The sequence below is a fragment of the Mus musculus genome, chromosome 10 (genome assembly GCF_000001635.26).
Source record: "Mus musculus strain C57BL/6J chromosome 10, GRCm38.p6 C57BL/6J".
In the NCBI taxonomy this organism is placed as follows: Eukaryota; Metazoa; Chordata; class Mammalia; order Rodentia; family Muridae; genus Mus; species Mus musculus.
This window is the reverse complement of record NC_000076.6, coordinates 12,357,928-12,364,848: the sequence shown is the minus strand read 5'-3', so window position 1 is coordinate 12,364,848 and position 6,921 is coordinate 12,357,928. Positions and strand designations below refer to the sequence as shown.

The window sequence follows — 6,921 nt, the reverse complement described above, 5'->3', positions numbered from 1 at the left end:
TACCGGGCCTTTGCTGGTAAACAGACTCCTGCTGCTGCAGGTCCATGGACCCAGATGTAGCCCCTGGTCAGGCCAGGACCTCACCATGGTCGCATGCAGCATCACTGACTAATCACGTCAGGCTGTTCCTCACTACCCACTAAGTCCCCAGTTCTGCCTTTCCTCATTGTGCCCAAATCCTTCTGTTTCTTTTTCTCTTCCATTTCTCCACTACTTGCTTGCTCCTCTTAGTGGTGTTCAAGATCTCTGAGTGTCACAGTCATCTTAGGAGTGGTATCACAAGTGCTGGACCCCCACTCAGCCTATGCATTATGGCATCTGACAGGAGTCATCTTGAGTTTGGACTGACCTTCCACCCTCCACCCCCAGGCCTTTGAGGCACCAGACTGATGAGTTTATAACTCTAACAACCATTTCTATTTTGGTATAGCAATATTCAAAAGCATTTAACTGTTGTTTAGTTACGTGTCTCTTTGCTGCGTGTGCTGCCTACTTTTATGTCAGGTTGACACAGCTTAGAGTTAACTGGAGAGGAGGGAGTTTCAATGGAGACAATGCCTCCATAAAATCACATCATAGGCACCCTGTAGGGTGTTTTCTTAGTGATTGAAGGGGGAGGGTCCAGTCCATGTGAGTGGCACTGTAACGGGGCAGGTGGTCTCGGGTTCTATAAGAAAGCAGGCTGATCAACCCAAAGGGAGCAAGCCAGTAAGCAGTACCCCTCCATGGCCTCTGCATCAGCTCCTGCTTCTAGATTCCTGCCCTGGGATCCTTCAATGATGAACTATTGTGCAGAAGTTTAAGCAATTAAACTCTTCCCTCTCCATCTTGTTTTTTGGTCAAGGTGTTTCATCACAGAAATATAAACTTTAAGACATTGTGATAAAATATTCCAACAAAGGCAACTTAAGGGAAATGTGTTTTAGATTCTAGTTTGAGGATATAGATCATCCCAGTGCGGAGGTGTTTCTGTAAGAGCATGAGACATCTGGTTACACTATGTCCACGGAGAGGACACGGGTTACGACTGGTGAAGGTCGGTATGCAGCGGATTTTCTCCTTCCTTTTTCCATTCAGGACCCCAGCCCGAAGAATGATGCTACAGTTAAGGTGGGTCTTCCCGCCCCAGCTATCCTAATCAAGATAATTTCTTACAGGTAAGCCCAGAAGGCCGTGTCCTAGGTGACTCTAGATCCTGTTGAGTTGATGAGCAGTATTTTTTTCCTTTTTTCTTTTTCTTTTTTCTTTTTCTTTTTTCTTTTTCTTTCAGGGGAGAGTGGGAACGCAGTACTGCCCCCCCCCACTACCGCAAATTATGCAGCCAAGTTTCCTACATTTGGGGAAATCGCAGATTTCAGTACATCTGAAGATTAATGGATAAGCCTCACCCTGGGATAACCACCTTCGTGATCATGGTATCTCCCCTGCCAGGTAAGTATTGATGAACAGTATTAATCACCACAAATATGGACAAGTCTGTTGGTGTTAGAGAAATAGATGATAACTAAACAGTATCTCAATATTTCAACTCTGTTTCTAACCCCTGCTGAGGTGAAAGAGGCTGACACTAATGGGGCTGGAACTGCCAGAATCATGACTTAAATAAATTGCCGCACTTCTGAAGTTAATTTCCTCAGGTATTACAAAATTAGGTAAGTTATTCCTTCTATAAAAGACTTGGTAGAGTATGCCCATCCTCTACTGGTCTGAAGAACCATGGCGCATTGTCCTTTTTTGTACCCTTCTGTCTGCTTCTCCACATGAGGGCGCCTAGGCAGCACCATTTGTGAGAAACAGCCCTTGACCGGACATCAAATCTATTGGCGCCCCATCTTGGACTTCTTGGCCTTCAGAATTATGAAAGCTACATTTCCTGCTTATAAGCACCCAATCCTTTAATTTAGCAGCACCGATAGTCTGGAGCTGTTGAGGAAGTAAATGGCGATTACCTTGTGGACACTAATAAAAAAGAAATTAAAATAAAACCAAGCCAAAATCAAACATTATACTCTCCAAGGAGAAATTCTTGTGTGTTGTGCCGCAGCTTGGTGTCTGTGGGCACGCCCTTCTGCTCATTAGACAGCAGTCTTTTTTGAGGTCATTGGTCCAGTTGGCAGGTACCTGTGGGCTCCTGGCCACCCAATAGCCATTTCTGACGATCATTCACGGTTGTGTTCTCTACAGCAGTGGTGACTTGGGAATATGGTACAAGGTGATGGATCCTGTTAAGACGCAAACTGAGGTGCAGTCCCTTCTGCAATCTTATTTACTTACAGAACCTCAAGGGGAAGAGAGGAATCCCCCAGGAGGCTTTGGGCTTCAGGGAACTTTTCTCATTCCTAAGAGAAGGTTATGGCTTCTGGTTGCTCATCCATCTGAGAGTGAATTTAAGAGCAAAGAAGGCAAAGAGTAGAGAGAGAGCAACCTTTGCCATGACATAGACCTGAAATTGCTTCCGCTCCTGGGCTTGCTATCAAGATGGAAAGTCAAAATAAAAGCGAGTAGCAAGATGCAATCAACAATACTTTGAACAAACATAAAACTCTGGGCCAGGAGTAAAGTGTAGCTTAATAGAAGAGCATTGGTTTGGCATGTCCAGGGCACTGGGATCAATCCCTACCAACATACACACACACACACACACACACACACACACACACTCACACACACACACACATACACATACACACATACACACACACACACACACATACATATACACACACACACACACACACACACACACACACACACACACAGAGAAAGAGAGAGAGAGAGAGAGAGAGAGAGAGAGAGACTTCATTTGTGTTTAAATCTCTTAGAGTTGGGGTCTCTACTGTTGGAGTGGGGCAGTGATTTTAATTTCCTCAGGTATTCTGTTTCAGTTAACACAAAGCTAACACAAAGTTATTCCTTCTATAGAAAGACTTAGCAGAGTAGGTGCATCCTCTTTATTCTGGCACATTATCATTTTTGTACCCTTCCATTTGTTTCTTCACATGAGGACACCTAGGCCTCACTTTTTCTTTCTTTTTTTTTTCCCTCAGAGTCTTTCCATGAAGATGGTGTGTGTGTGAGGGGGGTGGAGAACACGGGGACTTTCATGTGATAAAAGATAGTTTTCAAACACAGAACCCTGACACCACTGATTCAGGCCTAATACTCACTGCCTGTGAGCTAGGAAGTAGGTTAATATTACACAGAACATACTGACATTTGACCTGAGGCCCCAGAGCACATCAGAGGTGGGAGGGAGAGCTGGTGTCTAGGGAACTCTCAGGCAGCATTCTTTTTTTTTTTTAATTTTTTATTAGGTATTTAGCTCATTTACATTTCCAATGCTATACCAAAAGTCCCCCATACCCACCCACCCCCACTCCCCTACCCACCCACTCCCCCTTTTTGGCCCTGGCGTTCCCCTGTACTGGGGCATATAAAGTTTGCCTGACCAATGGGCCTCTCTTTCCAGTGATGGCCGACTAGGCCATCTTTTGATACATATGCAGCTAGAGTCAAGAGCTCCGGGGTACTGGTTAGTTCATAATGTTGTTCCACATATAGGGTTGCAGATCCCTTTAGCTCCTTAGGTACTTTCTCTAGCTCCTCCATTGGGAGCCCTGTGATCCATCCATTAGCTGACTGTGAGCATCCACTTCTGTGTTTGCTAGGCCCCAGCATAGTCTCACAAGAGATAGCTACATCTGGGTCCTTTCAATAAAATCTTGCTAGGGTATGCAATGGTGTCAGCGTTTGGATGCTGATTATGGGGTGGATCCCTGGATATGGCAGTCTCTACATGGTCCATCCTTTCATCTCAGCTCCAAACTTTGTCTCTGTAACTCCTTCCAAGGGTGTTTTGTTCCCACTTCTAAGGAGGGGCATAGTGTCCACACTTCAGTCTTCATTTTTCTTGAGTTTCATGTGTTTAGGAAATTGTATCTTATATCTTGGGTATCCTAGGTTTTGGGCTAATATCCACTTATCAGTGAGTACATGTTGTGTGAGTTCCTTTGTGAATGTGTTACCTCACTCAGGATGATGCCCTCCAGGTCCATCCATTTGGCTAGGAATTTCATAAATTCATTCTTTTTAAAAGCTGAGTAGTACTCCATTGTGTAGATGTACCACATTTTCTGTATCCATTCCTCTGTTGAGGGGCATCTGGGTTCTTTCCAGCTTCTGGCTATTAGAAATAAGGCTGCTATGAACATAGTGGAGCATGTGTCCTTCTTACCAGTTGGGGCATCTTCTGGATATATGCCCAGGAGAGGTATTGCTGGATCCTCCGGTAGTACTATGTCCAATTTTCTGAGGAACCGCCAGACTGATTTCCAGAGTGGTTGTACAAGCCTGCAATCCCACCAACAATGGAGGAGTGTTCCTCTTTCTCCACATCCACGCCAGCATCTGCTGTCACCTGAATTTTTGATCTTAGCCATTCTGACTGGTGTGAGGTGGAATCTCAGGGTTGTTTTGATTTGCATTTCCCTGATGATTAAGGATGTTGAACATTTTTTCAGGTGCTTCTCTGCCATTCGGTATTCCTCAGGTGAGAATTCTTTGTTCAGTTCTGAGCCCCATTTTTTAATGGGGTTATTTGATTTTCTGAAGTCCACCTTCTTGAGTTCTTTATATATGTTGGATATTAGTCCCCTATCTGATTTAGGATAGGGAAAGATCCTTTCCCAATCTGTTGGTGGTCTTTTTGTCTTATTGACGGTGTCTTTTGCCTTGCAGAAACTTTGGAGTTTCATTAGGTCCCATTTGTCAATTCTCGATCTTACAGCACAAGCCATTGCTGTTCTGTTCAGGAATTTTTCCCCTGTGCCCATATCTTCAAGGCTTTTCCCCACCTTCTCCTCTATAAGTTTCAGTGTCTCTGGTTTTAAGTGAAGTTCCTTGATCCACTTAGATTTGACCTTAGTACAAGGAGATAAGTATGGATCGATTCGCATTCTTCTACATGATAACAACCAGTTGTGCCAGCACCAATTGTTGAAAATGCTGTCTTTCTTCCACTGGATGGTTTTAGCTCCCTTGTCGAAGATCAAGTGACCATAGGTGTGTGGGTTCATTTCTGGGTCTTCAATTCTATTCCATTGGTCTACTTGTCTGTTTCTATACCAGTACCATGCAGTTTTTATCACAATTGCTCTGTAGTAAAGCTTTAGGTCAGGCATGGTGATTCCACCAGAGGTTCTTTTATCCTTGAGAAGAGTTTTTGCTATCCTAGGTTTTTTGTTATTCCAGATGAATTTGCAAATTGCTCCTTCTAATTCGTTGAAGAATTGAGTTGGAATTTTGATGGGGATTGCATTGAATCTGTAGATTGCTTTTGACAAGATAGCCATTTTTACAATGTTGATCCTGCCAATCCATGAGCATGGGAGATCCTTCCATCTTCTGAGATCTTCTTTAATTTCTTTCTTCAGAGACTTGAAGATTTTATCATACAGATCTTTCACTTCCTTAGTTAGAGTCACGCCGAGATATTTTATATTATTTGTGACTATTGAGAAGGGTGTTGTTTCCCTAATTTCTTTCTCAGCCTGTTTATTCTTTGTATAGAGAAAGGCCATTGACTCGTTTGAGTTTATTTTATATCCAGCTACTTCACCGAAGCTGTTAATCAGGTTTAGGAGTTCTCTGGTGGAATTTTTGGGGTCACTTATATATACTATCATATCATCTGCAAAAAGTGATATTTTGACTTCTTCTTTTCCAATTTGTATCCCCTTGATCTCCTTTTGTTGTCGAATTGCTCTGGCTAATACTTCAAGTACTATGTTGAAAAGGTAGGGAGAAAGTGGGCAGCCTTGTCTAGTCCCTGATTTTAGTGGGATTGCTTCCAGCTTCTCTCCATTTACTTTGATGTTGGCTACTGGTTTGCTGTAGATTGCTTTTATCATGTTTAGGTATGGGCCTTGAATTCCCGATCTTTCCAGAACTTTTATCATGAATGGGTGTTGGATCTTGTCAAATGCTTTTTCTGCATCTAATGAGATGATCATGTGGTTTTTGTCTTTGAGTTTGTTTATATAATGGATTACATTGATGTATTTTCGTATATTAAACCATCCCTGCATCCTTGGAATAAAACCTACTTGGTCAGGATGGATGATTGCTTTAATGTGTTCTTGGATTCGGTTAGCGAGAATTTTATTGAGGATTTTTGCATCGATATTCATAAGAGAAATTGGTCTGAAGTTCTCTATCTTTGTTGGGTCTTTCTGTGGTTTAGGTATCAGAGTAATTGTGGCTTCATAGAATGAGATGGATAGAGTACCTTCTACTTCTATTTTGTGGAATAGTTTGTGCAGAACTGGAATTAGATCTTCTTTGAAGGTCTGATAGAACTCTGCACTAGACCCATCTGGTCCTGGGCATTTTTTTGGATGGGAGACTATTAATGACTGCTTCTATGTCTTTAGGGGATATGGGACTGTTTAGATCATTAACTTGATCCTGATTTAACCTTGGTACCTGGTATCTGTCTAGAAATTTGTCCATTTCGTCCAGATTTTCCAGTTTTGTTGAGTATAGCCTTTTGTAGAAGGATCTGATGGTGTTTTGGATTTCTTCAGGATCTGTTGTTATGTCTCCCTTTTCAGTTCTGATTTTGTTAATTAGGATTTTGTCCCTGTGCCCTCTAGTGAGTCTAGCTAATGGTTTATCTATCTTGTTGATTTTCTCAAAGAACCAACTCCTTGTTTGGTTAATTCTTTGAATAGTTCTTCTTGTTTCCACTTGGTTGATTTCACCCCTGAGTTTGATTATTTCCTGCCGTCTACTCCTCTTGGGTGAATTTGCTTCCTTTTTTTCTAGGGCTTTTAGATGTGTTGTCAAGCTGCTAGTATGTGCTGTCTCCCGTTTCTTCTTGGAGGCACTCAGCGCTATGAGTTTCCCTCTTAGAAATGCTTT

General features: G+C 42.5%; 1 non-coding gene across 1 annotated transcript; it reads right to left on the bottom strand.

The window, feature by feature from the left end:
• Nucleotides 1-1,275: 1,275 nt before the first annotated feature.
• Nucleotides 1,276-1,439, bottom strand: Gm23680. Its single transcript, XR_003949093.1, has one exon. It is a non-coding gene; the product is annotated as a U1 spliceosomal RNA (small nuclear RNA).
• Between the last annotated feature and the right edge of the window lie 5,482 nt (nucleotides 1,440-6,921).